Here is a 16,491-nt window from a genome sequence, read left to right as displayed (position 1 = left end):
GGTAAATATGATAACCTTGACAAAAATTATGTTTCACTATGCCAATGGCTTGTCTTCCTGTTCCATTTTTCAGTGCTTGGTTTATTTCTATAACTTTTTCCCATAACTACAAAATGCAAAATCTGTGAAAACGGAGTTTTATTTTGATTATTTTTCCTGCATGAGACCTGAACTTGAACTGTTTTGCTGGCTGTAGTACTCATTTATTGTTACCAACAAAATAGCAAAATTCAGTGTCTTAAAACAATTCAAATATCTCATCTTTGTGAGTCAGGAACCTGGGTGCAGCTCAGGGGACCTCTGTTTAGAGCCTCAGGAGGCTGCAGTGAAGGTGTAGCTGGGCTGTGTTCTGATCCTGACTCTTGCCTGGAAAAGAAAACCTCCCACACTCACTTAGGTTGCTGGCAGGATTCATTTCCCTTGGGTTGCAGGTTAGAGGGTCCTGGTTTCTTGCTGGCTGTGGCTCCAGGCTGCCCTGACTCCAGGGTCTCCAGTCAGCTCTTTGCACATAAGCTTACACGTGGCCGAGTATTTCTCAAGCATGAGCTTAGAAGGAGCCTCCATAGGGAATGTGTCAGTGAGATAAATAATGTGTATAAATAATCAATCACTGTCACAGGATTCATATCCTAACATTTGTGCCATACTGCAGGGGTCAGAAGCAATTCTCAGGCCCTGCCTGCAAGTGAAGGGAAGGAATTTCACTATGTCTGAACACCAAGAGGCAGTGTCCTCGGATTGCCCCCCACCCTTCCTTTGAGTCTGTCTGTCCCAGGGGACTCACCTGAACTCCACTGATGTGAAGTTATCTGGAGTCCTACTTTATCCCATGTACTTTGAATATAGGTTTTGCTACAGAAATATTGGTGCTTTTGGTCACAAAATTCTGCCTTGAACCCTGTGGGAAGACACATCATATAGAGACTAGGACCTTGAAGAGAAAGTGCTGATGTTTGAGATGCATGTGCCATGTTCCTAGATCCTACAGAGAATGCAATTTTGCCTCTCCCTACTCTTCCAGCAGCAATAGAACAACCAGTGTTCCACGTCTTCTTGATTGTATGTATATAATTTTTTCCCAACTGATGGATTTGAAATGGTACCTAATTGTGCACCCAATTTCTGTTTCTCCATTTTCACTAATGAGTTTGGGAGTTTTACTTGTTCATGTTTTCTTTGTAAAGGTTTATGTCTAAGACCCTTTGGGTTTCTGTGATTTACCTCTGATTTACTGGAGTTTAATAATTTTTAAACTCTATGTTATGGCTTGTGTCTAGATGTCTGCCCAAAGCGTCATGCATTCATAGGTGGGGCTTTTTCTGAGGGGGCTGAATATAGAATGTGTGATTCATGGTGCAAGGCTAGGCAGGCGAACACTAGGTTTAAGAAGGTCAGTAATACCCACCTAAGTAGTCAGAGTAAGACAAAAGGGACAGAAAGATACTGTTGAGGTCCCCTGTTGCTTTTGCTGTCTTTTGCCACCATGAACTGTTGCCCCTCTGCCAAGCCACCCTGCCACGGAGCCAGCTGATTATGGATTGAAACCTCTTGAAACTGTGATCTAATAAACCCTTTCCCCTTTGTCTTTGAATGTCGGGTATTTTGTCTCAGCAGTGAGAGAACAATAACTAACATATTTAGGTTCTTAGATCCTTATTAATTTCTAGGAGACTATAGCCAATGTTTCTCCTGTTATATGCGTGGCATTTTCACTTTCTTTTTTCTGATTAAGTTTCAAACTTAGGGTGACCATATTTTCCTTTACAGTTGGTGACTTTTGTTTCCAAAGAGCCCAGTCATCAATGGGCATTGAATTTCACCAATGAGTTAGTTGCATTCACTGCGAGCATCCTGTGATTTCTTTCCTTAAATGTGCTGAGGAGGTGATTCAACAATTTACTTTGTAATGTCAGTCTTCAGTTGTATTCACAGGATAAGCCAAATTTGTAAATATAGATTTTATACATATATGTACATATGCTATATATATATGTATATATGCTATGTGTACCATACTGAGTCAATACCTCAGTTTGAAGTTAATTTGCTAATCATTTCTGTGCTGCATTGTTGTCAGATAAGGGCTGGTTTCCCAGAATAGTTAGCATACACATAAGCCACTGCACAAGGAAGACTCTCAAAATTATAAAAGTGGGTAAAACCAGTTAGCTGCCAACTAGGCTTACTTACAATTTGATCATATTTGTGTTGGAGGTGAAGACAGTTGCTAAGTAGATGAAAAATCTTTTTACATATCAGTCCTGCTCATGTAGAAAGTGATTTCATATATTTCATTAAAGTTCTGTAAATATATTCTTATTTCTTTATTATAGTCGGCATTGTATCAGCTCTGTATGTTTGCTCCACAGCTTGATTTTTCCAATTGGTAATGGAACTATCCAAGTTTTCAATTTATCGATGGGGGAGAGAAAACTGTATCTCAAATAATAATGTAGTATATACAGAACTAAGCTTGCATTTACATATACAATATGTGGATATGCATGTGTTTGATATAATGCATTATATATTATGTACTATAAATAGCATATAATATATATTAATATATAAAAGTCTGGCTTTTAATAAAATATGGTCATATGTAACAGGTATAACACGTATGTTGCACTATAAACATTATTTTAAATGTAGCCTTTGTGTTCTCTCTCCCTCTCCCAACATAGCGACCTCATCAAAAGAGAATAGGAAGGGGAAACTATCTCCCTAACAGACTTTCTGGATGACAGCAGAGGCATTGATAGAGGAAGAAGCACTTATGGCCTCAAATCAATCAGCTGGGCTGATGAAACAGATGACTGGGAAGAGGATGTTTCAGCCAGATGGCAGAGTGGGGATGAGGATGTGTATGGGGTTCCTGGAACTGACCATGTTGTCCTTGCCACCGCTCCATGTGCTGCTCAGGAACCCAGTGTCGACTGGAGCTGTCTGCCCAAGTCTCTGCCCTACCCTGCTTTTCTTGGGAACCTTCCCAAAGATCTGATCAAAGATTTGGTTAAGAACTTCTTTAGAGGATTAAATATCAGGGTGGTGCATTTACCATGTGACCCCTGCAATCCAAAAAGGTAGAAAGGTTTTGGTTCTGTTCAGTTTGGGAACTTGGATTCCCTGCTCTGTGCCCTGAGTCTCAATAAACTGTGTCTAGGCAAAAGAATAGTTCGAGTTGGATTAGCTGATCAAGCATAGCAAGACAGCACACAGGAGCCTGACAAAACAGACACAGACTGGAGGGCCCGACCTGCCACAGACAGTTTTGATGATGACAGCCCACCCAGAAGCAGTGATGATGGCTTTGGATGCAAGTATCAAGACTGTTATGATTCAGATAGTGGTGGGTATCAGAATGGCCTATCCTGGCCTATGAATCCATATAGGAGCCGGGATCATTAGGGCCACCAAGGCAGCAGAGACTCTGATAGAGACTGTGATTCCAGAATAGGCAATGGCAGAAGAGCCCTCCATAGTGAGTGCCATAGAGATAATTACTACAAAGGAGGTGGAGACCATGGTGATGACCCATATGCTGACAGCTCATGGGGCTCCAGAGATGATTACTAAGACAATTCTTGGTGCAATTGTAGAGGTCTGCCCCACAGACCCAGACTGAATCTGAAACCTGGGAGTACTCCTAAGGAAAACGATTCTTCCACCACCCCCTTCCAGCCCAGTCGAGCACCTTCCATCTTTAGAGGGGTAAAGCCTGTTGACACAGCTGCTAGGGAAAGAGAAGTGGAGGAATGGATGCAGAAGGAGCAGGAGAGATCTTCGTGGGGGCCAGATAATCCAAAACTAGAATGGCGGTCAGGCTGGCAAAGGGAAGAAACTCAGGTACAGGAAGGAAAAGTGAATCACTGAAGACTGGAACCTCAGGCCCACCTGGCAAAAATGCATAAAGAAGAAAAAGAAGTCTCTAGAAAATCAAATACTCGGTAAGGTGGAAGATTGTCACTCTCCAATTTCTAAGCTTCCCCAAAGGTGGTCAGCTTCTAAAGGTAATGCCAGCCACCCCACCAAAGGAGAATGGGTGGTAAAGCACCATCCTGCTCCATCTCAGAGCTCTGGCACAGAGCAGAAATCTCCTAGAGATGGTAGTGGCTTGGAAGGTAGCTCCAACTCAGCCACCTGAAGAAAGACCAATAAGGAAAATTGCAAATAAAATGGATGGGGTGTGTATCCAAAAAGGCTAACCTGAGAACTCCTGTCATAATTCAGGAGACAGAGAAAAAAAAATCACTAGAAGGAGGTAGATAGGAAGGAGGGCAAAGAGAATCAAGACTCCAGCTCTGCACTTGTGCAAAGGAAAACAGGAAAATCCAGCCTCCAAGTTCAGTTCTGCAAGCAGGTAAGCTGCTCTCTCCATGAGTGGTGAAGATGGAAACGAGGGAGAGGACTCTACAACATAGACCTCTGTATCCTATGCATTCTCCTAATCACTTTCCACCCTGGAACATTTGAGAATAAATCAAACCTCTCTGGACAAAATGAAACTTACCATGTTCTGAAGATGTTCCATTTTTCAAAAATGCAATTCCTTTGCATAATTCTGCATCCTTTAAAGTACTGAAGTAAGCAGGGAATCACCAATGTAGTCAGAGACAGAGTCTGCAGCTTTATTTTTTCAGTATTTCTTTTATGAGTGCATATTTGAAGTACTTAATGTTTACACTCCTTGAGTGGAGTTGGTACATATACATAACATATCTTAATTTCCTTTTCTTCATCCCCTTTCCCTTTCCTTCCTCACCTTTCCATCCATCTCTTGAGCCTTTTCCAGTTTGGTTTTAAAGTTGTGATGTGTTCTTCTAATACCGTGTCACTTCCTGTGTTATTAGTACCTAGGGACCTCTCTTTAGCAGAAATCATAATGACAAAGATGTAAAATCTGAATTGGTTGAGCAGTAGAGGAGATGTAAGAGGGAAGTTTCTACCTTTTACTTCTCATCCTATTCTGACATATATGATTTATCAAACATTACCTGAATATATTTCCTACTCTTGGAAAAGTAGATTTAGTGTCTCAAATTGTTTCCCTTTCCAGGAGGCCATCAGTCCTATCTCTTATTTTTATTCTAGAATTTTGGGGCCAACCTTAGGAAAATTCATTAATTTTTTTTTACCCCTCAGAGTAGTTGGGAGTCTCCAGACCACTAACCCTTGCTCCTTTGAGCATGGAGTATTTGAGCTGAAAACAGCTGAGAAAAGAAAGATACAATAAAAGCTCTCCACCATCCCCCTGCATCAAAAAGCAGGACCTAGATTCATAAAATTGTCCACCCTGCCAATGTTCACCAGTAAGGCCAGATGTCAATCTCCAGACTCCCAGAATGCAGGCAGTCCCTGAGGAAACTTCATAACAAATTTTGTAAAATTCAGGCTTTGTCTACTGTTAACTTTCCTATATATTTGCCATCTCACCAGGTTTCACCCAAGAAACTCAAAATTATTTTCCTTTTCCTTGTCACTTCTTTAAAAATTTACTTTTCTATTTAAATGTTCCCTAAGCTCACATTTTAACAATCCTTTGCATTTCTTATCTGTTGAGGATGCCAACATGCATGTGTGATAACGTTCTATTTCTGTTTGCATGTCTCTTGCTGATATGTCTTCTGTTAGTCTAGTTTACAGTGACTCAGATGGAGAATTTAAGAGGCTGGAGAAAACATATATCTTCTTCTCCCCAACAAAAGAAGCATCACACTTAAAAAAAATGGTACTGGGGATTGAGTCCAGGACTTTCACAATTAATTTTTGTTATGAGTCAGAGTCATCCTAAGTGAATAAATTGTCAAGGCTTGGTTCAGTTTGGAATCCTTCTGCCTCCACCTCCCACAGTTTCAGAATTACAAGCATGTGTGAACATTCTGGGCATGAAAGAGCTTCAGTCTTACTTGTTCTTAATTCCCATATCTCTAGTGCACTGGTGCTCATTGAGTAAAATTCATCTTTGTGAAAGACCTATCAGGTTGAAATCTGGTTATCTATAAATTATCTTCTTGGTTTTATGATAATAAAAAAGTCTTGAAATAATTTTTCAAGAATGGGGCTCGTGCACAATTTCATCTGCTGCTTGTTTATATCAACTTCACCCTTTCCATGCAGTCATCTGGAACAATTTGTATCACTAGAATGAACCCTGAAACTACTTATAGTCTGTTGTCTTGTCAGTCAGATGCCCCTTGTTTACAAAAGTTAAGTTTTGCTTGCAAATAACCAACAACCTGTTCCAACCACCCATCAGTGGAATTATTATATACCCCCACTGGCCAGTAGATGGCGCCAGACGTCTCCAATGGCTCTGGAGGACACGTCGACCAGAGCATTTTGAGAATATAATGAGAAAATTCGATTTATGAGATTGCAATGATAAAAAAACACACACACCTGTGCCAGACATATCTGACCATGTATAAATTAGGGAAGAAAAGAGCTTACACCTGCTTCCTGAAGATCTGCTCCTAAAAATCCACAATGAAAGATGAAACAGATTAGAAAATTAAAAATTGGACTATGGCAAGTTATAGGAAGAAAAAGAAGACCTACTTGTCTACCATCATTTAATCTTTCTGGGAACATGCTTAAGTCCATTCCTTTTCTGGGCCTTCATTATTCCAAAAATGTAAGAACTCAATTTCAGAGATAAGCAAGACTTTTCACTACTGTATGGGACTTATCCTAGAGAGCAGATCTGGACTTCTGGAGCACACTGTGTCCTCCAAAGAGCACTTCAATGACCCACTGACCCTGAGCCTACTCTATACAAATTAAAAGGGATGTGGATAAGGGAGTTCAGGAGAGGATTGATATCCTGCAGCTCTACAGTAATACAGAAAGGACTTGTCCCAAGGCTGTCACCAGGATTCAGTTCCTTGGCCTTGCCCCAATCCTCACCCACCCCAAATGTACCCCCAGAATAATGTCAGCCTGTCCCTTGTCCCACACTCCCTGGCCTTATGAGGTCCTCGAGGTAGTCAAGGCCCCATGGTCAGTGGCCCTGCCTTTGGGCTGGGCCAGGCCTTGGGCTCCAGGATCTGAAATGGAATGCTCTGAACCTCTGATGTTCCTAGCTGGAGCAGGGAAAGGCACAGGATCCACAGGAGCCTAGGACCTTTGGTCTCTCCTTCTCTGTCTGGGCTCCACTCATTTTGGCAAGACTGAATGCAGGACTGAGTTAAATCTGGTCACCCAGCAGCATCCTAGCACTCACTTATTCTTGGCTTCTAAATCTATGAAGAATGATATACTAGACCTTTTAAATGTATTTCATAGATTGTTGATATATATGTATATATAACACTGTGGTATAAAATCAAAAGTTATCTGATCCTATAATAAGAATAATAACTCTTCTATAGGGATGATAGAAATGGAAACTTTTGTTATTATAGATTAACAAGTTTACAAAATGAGCTTTATATGATGTTTCAAAATAACTGAGGGTTGCACTTGTTCATCATTTTAAGATATCAATAATTTGTATAAGGACACCTCACTCAATATTTTGGCAACAACCAATTACAAGAAAATACCTTTTGCTCCAAAGGTTATAGTTATTACTTAACTGGTCTGCTAATAGGTTTATTTATTTTGTTAAATGCTAGTAGTTTTAGGAGATGCTGAAAAGCTTGCTTGGTTCTGTCTAAGAGGCAAACAGCTATTGTTTACCAGTCTAGTACTTGCTTAAATTAGGTACTTAAAAATACACTTTAAAAATCATTTTGTTTTCTCAAGAAAGCCTTGTAAGATTTGGAAACAAAAATTTGGGCTCAACCCCCCCAAATATGGCTTATGTAATTTTTCCTGGATAAATGTACAATACTTAAATCTGTTACTGGCTAGCTTGGGCCATTTTTATTTTTTAGTAATAATGGAAATTAAAACTAAAGTATAAATTAACAAGAAACACTTCATTAGAAAATAAGAAGAAAGAGAGGAGGTGAGCCACTCCCAGCAACCAGGAGAAGGCTTCCCAGCTGCCCTACCCCCATCACCACCTCCCTAGCGCAGAGGAGGTGAGCATGCGGGTGCCACCAGAACCACACCCCCACCCACGTCGAAATGAGAAGAAATTTAAACAAGTCTCAAAACCAGACTTTCAGATCACCTAAAGCAACCCCAAAGGGAAATGACATGGAACACTCTGATATTCAACCACCTGGACTCTCTTAAATGGCAACAAAAGAGGATCTGGAAATAATGAAATCAGAAATAATTTCTCCGATAACAGCACAGATTGTGCCCATAGTGCAAGACATGATTAATAAATCTAGAGAGGACATAGATTAAAAAAAAAATAGAGGATCTGAGGAACATGATGGAATCCCAACAAAGAAAAATAATGGAATCCATAAAACAGATGCAAACAGATTTCTGGAAGATTAAAAACTCTCTCGAAAGTCTGAACAGCAGACTGGACCAATGTGAGGATAGAATTTCACATATAGAAGACAAGATTGCAATTAGTGACCAGGAAAAGAAAAATTGCTTTAAAATTGTAAGGGGACATGAGAAATCAATCCAGCAGCTGCTAGACAATGCAAAGAATAACATAAGACTGATTGGAGTCAATGAAGAAACAGGAGAGAGTGCAGATGACATAAAAAAACTGCTCACAGAAGTGATGGCAGAAAATTTCCCAAGGAGGGAAAAAGAACTTGACATACAGATAAGTGAGGCATATAGGACTCCAGCTAGCCTTAACCAAAAAAATCTGCACATAGGCATATAATAGTTAGGATTCCAGAAATCTAACAGAAGAACAAAATTCTACAAGCAGTGAGAGAAAAGAAACAAATCACATACAAAGGAAAGCCCATCAGAATCACAGCAGACTTCTCAACACAAACCCTCAAGGAAAGAAGAGCTTGGAGTGACATAAGCCCTAAAGGAAAACAGCCTCCAACACAGATTGATGTACCCTGCAAATCTTTCAAAATTGATGGAGAAATAAGATACTTTCATGACAAAGAGCACCTTAGGAACTTCATGAATACCAAACCAGCACTCTAAAAAATTTTAAACAATATCCTAGTAAAAGACAATGAGGAACACAACCCCAGGAAGCCCAACAGAATGAATCCACCAGGCATGACAAGAAATTAAAAGCAAAGGGGGAGAATCCAACAAAAAGAAAAAGTCATGACAATGATATGTCAATAAGTATCAGTTATAACCATTAGTGTTAATGGTCTCAATTTACCAACCAAAAGAAACAGACTGGCAGAATGGGTTAAGAAGCAAGATCCAACAATATGCCGTGTACAAGAAATACACTTAATTCAAAAAGAAACTCATAGACTGAAAGTTAATGGGTGGAAAACAATACCCCATATGACAGAAACCTGAAAAAAAGCAGGAGTAGCCATCCTCTTTGAAGATCAAGTGGGTTTCAAACCAAAATCTGAAACACTTCTGGTCCCAAGAATTTCAGATAAGGGATAGTCAACTTGTATGTACAAATCTATTGTGAACATGTGTTTTCATTCCTCTTAAATAAAAATTTAAGAACAGAATTGTTGGTTCTTAACAGTAATACAAGAACATTCTATATTGTTTTCCAAAATGATTTTATCATTTTACATTCACTTTAGTAGTATTCGAAAATTCTAACTGGTTCACACCTAAGCTGACATTTGTTGTTTTAAAACTTTTAACTTCATCTCCCTAATAAGTGTATAATATGATCTTGTTATTGTACTGATTAGTATTTTTCTGATTCTAGTGTTGCACACCTTTCCTTGTGCTGTACTGGCTACTTATCATCTTCTTGTGTCTACTTCTTAATTGGGTTGTCTGTTAATGAGCTGTAAGTGTTCTTTATATATTCTGGTCATAGATTATATGTATTATAAATATTGTCTGTTTAAGGACTAGTTTTCATTTTCTTAACAATGTCATTTAAAGTTCTAAATTTTGATGGGATCTCATTTATCAATTTTTTTCTTTTATACATTATGTTCTTTGTATCCTAGGAAATTCTTGCCTACCCGAAATTCATGAACATTTTCCCTTATAATTTCTTCTTAAAGTTTATAGTTTTAGTCTTTCATATTTAGGTTCATAGATCCTTTCAAGTTATCTTTATGTATGGAAATAAAGGGTTAAGGTTAATTTTTTACATACAGATACCAGGTGTTCTAGTACCATTTGCTGAAAACACTCTTTTGCTCTTGAATTGAATTTATGTTCTATAAAATATTAATGTTAAATAATCTTTCAAAACTCAGTGGACCATATATGTGAGGTTCTATTTCTAGATTTTCTGTTTTATTCCAATGATCTATATGTCTTTCCTTACACCAACACTGCCTTGATCACTGTAGCTTTAGAGGAAGTCTTAAAATTAGGTACTAAATGTTTTCCAACACTATTTTTCTTTCTTTTTATCTTTTCTAGGTCCTTTGTACTCCTACATAACTTTTCAATTTCAATATCCAATTCTTCATTTATAGCAAGTATACATACATAGACCTGAATTTTTATATATACCTTGTGTTTTCTAATCCTGCTAAATTCAAATACAGTTCCAGGGGCTCCCAGAGATTTCTCAGAATTTTCTCTGTACGTGATCATTTCATCTACATATAAAGATTTTACTTCTACCTTGCCAATCTTATGCTAACTGTGTCATTTTATTGCCAGACTATTTTGATTTGAGCCTACGTTTCAAAGTTTAATGGACAGATGAAGAATAGGCATATCTGGCCTTGTTCCCCACCTTAGGGAGAAAGCATTGTATCTTTTCCATTCATATAAGCCATTTTTGCTGGAAGTAAGGAGTACATGTCTTTCATCTGTTGAGAAGGTTCTATTCTACTTCTACTCTCCTGATAGCTTTTACCATGAATAGCTGTAGAATTTAGTTCAATACTTTTTCTGCAACTACTGACAGGATCATATGGCTTTTTCCTTTCCTCTGTTAAAATGATGACTTGTGGGGATGGATCTTCCAATGCTGAACCAACACTGCCATCCCTATAACAAAAGCACTTTCTACATCCTGCCAGATCTGACTTCTAATAGTTTGTTTTGTTATCCAATTATATCTATGTTCATACTTTTTTCTTCTATTATCTTTATCCAGTTTTAGTATTAGCACAACATTGATTTCCTAAAATGAAGGGAGAAGTGTTCCTTCTTTTTTCTGCTTTAAATATTTGATATAATTCATCAGTTAAAATGTATATGAGCCTGTTGTTTTCAAGCTAGGAATATACTTTCTTTAATAGGTGCTATTCAAATTTTATATTTCCTCCAGAGTCAGTTTCACTAATTTGTCTTCCAAGGTACGTCTTAGAAGTTGTCAAATTTATTTCAAAACAGATTTTTGTAATATGCTTTCTATATCCTTTTAAATTCTGCAAAACCTGTGATAATGTCCTCTAAATTTTGATATTATAGTTAAAACAATGTATAATTGATACTGTATAATAGGAAGAAAAGGTCTAAAGGAGTAGGGGAAGTGGGAGGGGTAGGAGAAAAGAAAGAAGGGAAAGAAAAAATATGAGAAAAGGAAAAAAATTGAAACAAAGTCTTTGGAAATAGCGAAGGGTGGAGGGGGAGAAGGGAGGTCAGGGGAAGGGGAAAAAAATAAGAACCAAGATGCATCATGTAAAGGTACAACATCCCAATGATGAATGTAACCGTATTTTATTCCTAAAATGTACCAATAAACTTCATGGGAAAAAATGAAAAAAAGAAAATAAGAAGAAATATGGTAAGGGATAAAGCTTGAGGAGCTGAGAAAGGTAAGGCCAGCCCTTAACAAAGTATAGTAAGAAAAATAGCTAGACATTGTGGCACAAGCCTATAATACCAGCACTTGAGAGGCTGAGTCAAGAGGCATATTGTAGCATACACCTCTGCCCAGTATTATCAGGCTATAGTGGTACAAGCTTCTTGCCCCTCCATAATTCACCTGTGTTACACTGGAAGTAGCAGAGCTTGGCTGAGTTCACTCCCAGTCAAGGTCAACTGACTCCAACTAAATTCTTCCCCTCTGAATTAACCATTTGTTCTCTTCAGCAAAGGTATGCTTGTGCCCTCATTCTACAGTCCTGCCTGCTTGATACTTGTTATCAGCAGGTGTCCCAAGGCCTGCCCAGCCCCCCCCCCCAACTTCCCACACTTGTAATAAATAAACACTGGATGTTCTGGGAGATCTTTGTCTTTGCCACACTGAGCAGCTTAGGTCAGTTTCTCTCAAGTTTCTCTCTGTGTCTATTCCCCACTTTTCTATCTCTTGGACAATGTAATGGCTCATAGGAGACCAGAACCCACTGCAGGGGTCTCTGATAACATCCTCTTTCCTGTTCCCTATAGAACACAGTGACTTTAAGGCCAGCCTAGGCTACATAGTGAGTTCAAGGCCAGCTTCAACTACATAGTGAGACCTGTATCAAAAACACAAAATACAAAAACAGGGAAGGTCTCTCACTTGAGGGTCTGACGATGTAGGGCTTAGACTGCCCTCTTACACAAAAGCAGGAGGCTAGCTTTTTGGAATAGCTAGTTAACTGTGGCCCATCAATCATCATCTCAGCCTTGGGTTCGTAGGTCTGGAATCCTCATTGTTGTGGGGTGGCTCTTTTCCTACAAAATAAGCGTTTCTGTTCCCAGTGGATTCAGTTAGGTGGGGCTCCTGGAATCTGGGTGAACATATGATTAGGACAATGTCTGGAGCTTACTGAGCACAGTTGAATAACCCTGTAAATGCCTTACCTTGGAGTCTTGAAGAAGGATTAGAGCACATAAATTCAGAGCTAATGAGCCCTGTCTGGTCAGCTCCTAGACAGATCCACACTCTCTAGATGATCAATGTATTTATATCCAAATCCCAGAAGTGACTTAACCCAAAGTTTTATAGTAACAAAGGATACAAAATAAAGATCAAGATTTGTTCTGCTTTTAGTTAACTATTGGAGATCTGTAGGCCCAAGTGAAGTGCTAACTGATTTTAGTAAAAGTGGCTTAAGTCCATGACTGTCCTAGAAGAAAACATAAATTGTGCTTTTTTTTTTTTTTTTTTTTTGGTACCGGGGATTGAACTTGGGTCCTTGCGCTTGCGCAGCAGGTGGCGAAACCACTGAGCTAAATCCCGGGCCCCAAATTGTGCTTTTAATGAGTAGCAGGTGAAGGGCCAAGGATTCTACCCATTTCCCATCCCTATGGTGATATGTCACTATGTCATGACTGTAACATCTATATGACATTTATGATTTATGACACAAATATGAGTAATAGCATTATTTTAAAACTACTCTAACCTATGTACAGGATAGAATCATTTTTATAATGATCTGAGTTTTTGTTGTAAATTATCATATGTCATAATAATATGTATTTTAAGTAGAACATTTTTAATCAAAGAAGTTTTGTTCTAAGAAAAATATTTAAATAAAACAATGCAAAATACAACACAAGGATAATGCCATCTTTGTTTCATAATAACAGAGCTTCTTAAAATATTGATCTGTTCTTGGTAAAATTTACACTAACTTGAGAGGTTTTACTTTTGTCATATTAATTTCTTGTGTTCTCTATTGTCTTTTGTTAGGTTTTAATTGTTTAAAAAATCAAGTATAGCAAATTAAGGTGCACTTACATATCTGTAAAGTTTTGTGTCATAATTCTGATTAAATAACCTATTATTATATTTGCTATACCATACACTAAAAGTCTAATTGTTCTGGTATAAGGCAATCTATTGTGATTCTTTTTTTAATATGCTCTAAAAGTAACTAAGTTTTAAGTAAAAGTAAATAAGTTGTTTTACTACCTTGTGTATTACTTATGATCATTTAACTGGACCGATCCATATTCTTTCTAGTCAATAAGTCTTGTTTACAAATGAATTACAAAAATACATGTAATTAGTTGTTAAAATAGATATTAGTTCTTATGTGCTGTATTCAAAATTTTTGCAGTTCCACTGTATTTACATAATAAAAATTTGAAATGTGTTACTACACTGTGATTCTTGGTCTGAACATAAGTAAATAGCAGGCTTCCCACTGTATGGTAATATTACCAGGTTTTGGGGTGCTAGAGTCTCCTTCTGGAGGTGGTTTCTAGATTCTTTCTGTCCTAAGCAAAGAATTGGTCAAGTCAAGTGCAAACGATAGCAACGTTTTACTAAAGGTAGGAAAAGAAACAGGCTCTGCAGAGCAAGTTTGGGCCAACTAAAAGTAGGAAAAGAAGTGCATCCTACAAAGTGATGGTAGGACCACCACAACAAGAGAGAACACAGTGGCAAAAACTCAATGTGGACTGTCCTTTTCTATATCACCTGCTCTTCAGACTGACATCAGGTATAGGCCATCCTATCAAAAACCTGCTGGAGTTCTTGCTTGAAGTCCATGTGCAAGGCTTTGGGAACTGTTTTGTGCATGTATCCTGGGATTTTGTAATTAGCAGGTCATGTGTACTTTCTCAGCAAGCTTTGCCATGCCTTAATCTCCTGTCTCAACAATTCACATCGGTTTGTAGAGAAGGAGACTCAAACAAATTCTTAATGCACCTTTCTGGCAGAAATGTCTTGTTTCACGGACCAACTAGCTTTCTTTAATTAACTGAATACCATGTTTCTTAGCTCAAATCTACCGTAGAGATTGGCTATGCTTTGTTCTTATTAGTATATTTTATAACTGCTTGAAAATTTTGTGACTCTTTTGTTAAAGTGTTACCAGACCCTTAGGTCCATACACTCAGGTTTCTTTGCTCACTCCTGACCAAATGAAAGAAGTCCTTTCAAAATTATTCAAAGCTATCTCCAAGGAGATGGAGGGGCCTCATCACTCAAATCACCATCTCACTGTGTACAGGTATAGTAGGTTCTTTTATAGCAAGAATCATAGAGGTGAGAGAATAAAAAGGGACAGTAGACATATCCAGGCTTATTTCATCCTTCCCAGACTCTGACCTCTCACTTTCTTCTCTGTAAAAATGAAACTGGACTTTGATCTCCTTGTAGCAATATCTCCATATTCTGTCTGTTCATCTGGAGTGAGGATAAGTAAGGGTGGCTATTTATGCTCTAGGCCTGAGAAAGTTTGAAGAAACCACTTGTCCCTAAGGCAAAAAATTCTAACTTTTTCCCATTAAGTTTATTGGTACATTTTTGGTATAAAATACATTACATTCATCATTGGGATCTTGTACCATTACATGAGTCTCTTGGTTCTTTTCTTTTCCCCCCTTCCCTTGCCTCCCTTCACCCCCTCCACCCTTCCATATTTGCAAAGACCTTGTTTCCATTTTTTTCCTCTTTTCATATTTTTCCCTTTCCCTTTTTTCCCTTCCCCTACCCCTCCCAATTCCCCTGCACCTTTAGACTTTTTCTTCTGGTAACACATATCAGTTATACATTTTTTAAATTATAATATTAAGATCTAGGAGACATTACCACAGATTTTACAGAATTTAAAAGGATATCGAAAGCATATTACAAAAATCTTTTTTGAAACAAATTTGACAACTTCTAAGAAGTACCTTGGAAGACAAATTAATGAAATTAACTCTGGAGGAAATATAAAATTTGAATAGCACCTATTAAAGAAAGTATATTCCTAGCTTGAAAACCTGCCTATATGACAACAGCAGGCTCATAAACATTTTAACTGATAAATTATATTAAAAAACTAAAGCAGAAAAAAGAAGGAACACTTCTCCCCTCATTTTAGGAACTCAACATTGTGCTACTCCTAAAACTGGATAAAGATAATAGAAGAAAAAATTATGAACATAGATAGAAATTTGTTTAACAAAACAAACTACTGGAGGTCAGATCTGGCAGGATGTAGAAAGTGGTTTTGTTATAGGGATGGCAGTGTTGGTTCAGCATTGGAAGATCCACCCCCAAAAGTCATCATTTAAATAGAGGAAAGGAAAAAGCCATATGATCCTGTCACTAGTTGGAGAAAAAGTATTGGACTAAATTCTACAGCTGTTCATGGTAAAAGCTATCAGGAGACTAGAAGTAGAACAGAAACTTTTCAACAGATTAAAGACATGTACTCCATACTTCCAGCAAGAATGCCTTGTGTGAATGGAGAAGAATGCCTTCTCCTTAAGGTGGGGAACAAGGGCAGATATGCTTACTCTTTATCTGTCCATTAAACTTTGAAACCTAGGCCCCACCAAAATAGTCTGGCAATAAAAAGACACAATTAGGATAGGATTGGCACAGCAGAAACAAAATCTTTATATGTAGATGAAATGATCATCTACAGAGAAAATACTAAGAGATCTCTAGGAGCCCCTAGAACTTGTACTTGAATTTAGCAGGATTAGAGAACACAAGGTATATATAAAAATTCAGGTCTGTGTATACTTGCTATAAATAAAGAACTGGATACTGAAATTTAAAAGTTATGTAGGAGTACAAAGGACCTAGAAAAGTTAAAAACAAAAACAGTGTTGTAAGACATTTAGTACCTAATTTTAAGACTTCTTCTAAAGCTACAGTAATCAAGGCAG

General features: G+C 38.0%; 1 pseudogene; it reads left to right on the top strand.

The window, feature by feature from the left end:
• Nucleotides 1-2,620: 2,620 nt before the first annotated feature.
• LOC147826240 (eukaryotic translation initiation factor 4B pseudogene) lies at nucleotides 2,621-14,291 on the top strand (annotated as a pseudogene).
• The last annotated feature ends 2,200 nt before the right edge of the window (nucleotides 14,292-16,491 follow it).

This window comes from Heterocephalus glaber, unplaced genomic scaffold (assembly GCF_053883595.1).
Source record: "Heterocephalus glaber isolate CG9 unplaced genomic scaffold, H.glaber_assembly_v1.0 deba00001472, whole genome shotgun sequence".
In the NCBI taxonomy this organism is placed as follows: domain Eukaryota; kingdom Metazoa; phylum Chordata; class Mammalia; order Rodentia; family Bathyergidae; genus Heterocephalus; species Heterocephalus glaber.
This window is presented reverse-complemented; position numbering and strand designations above follow the sequence as displayed.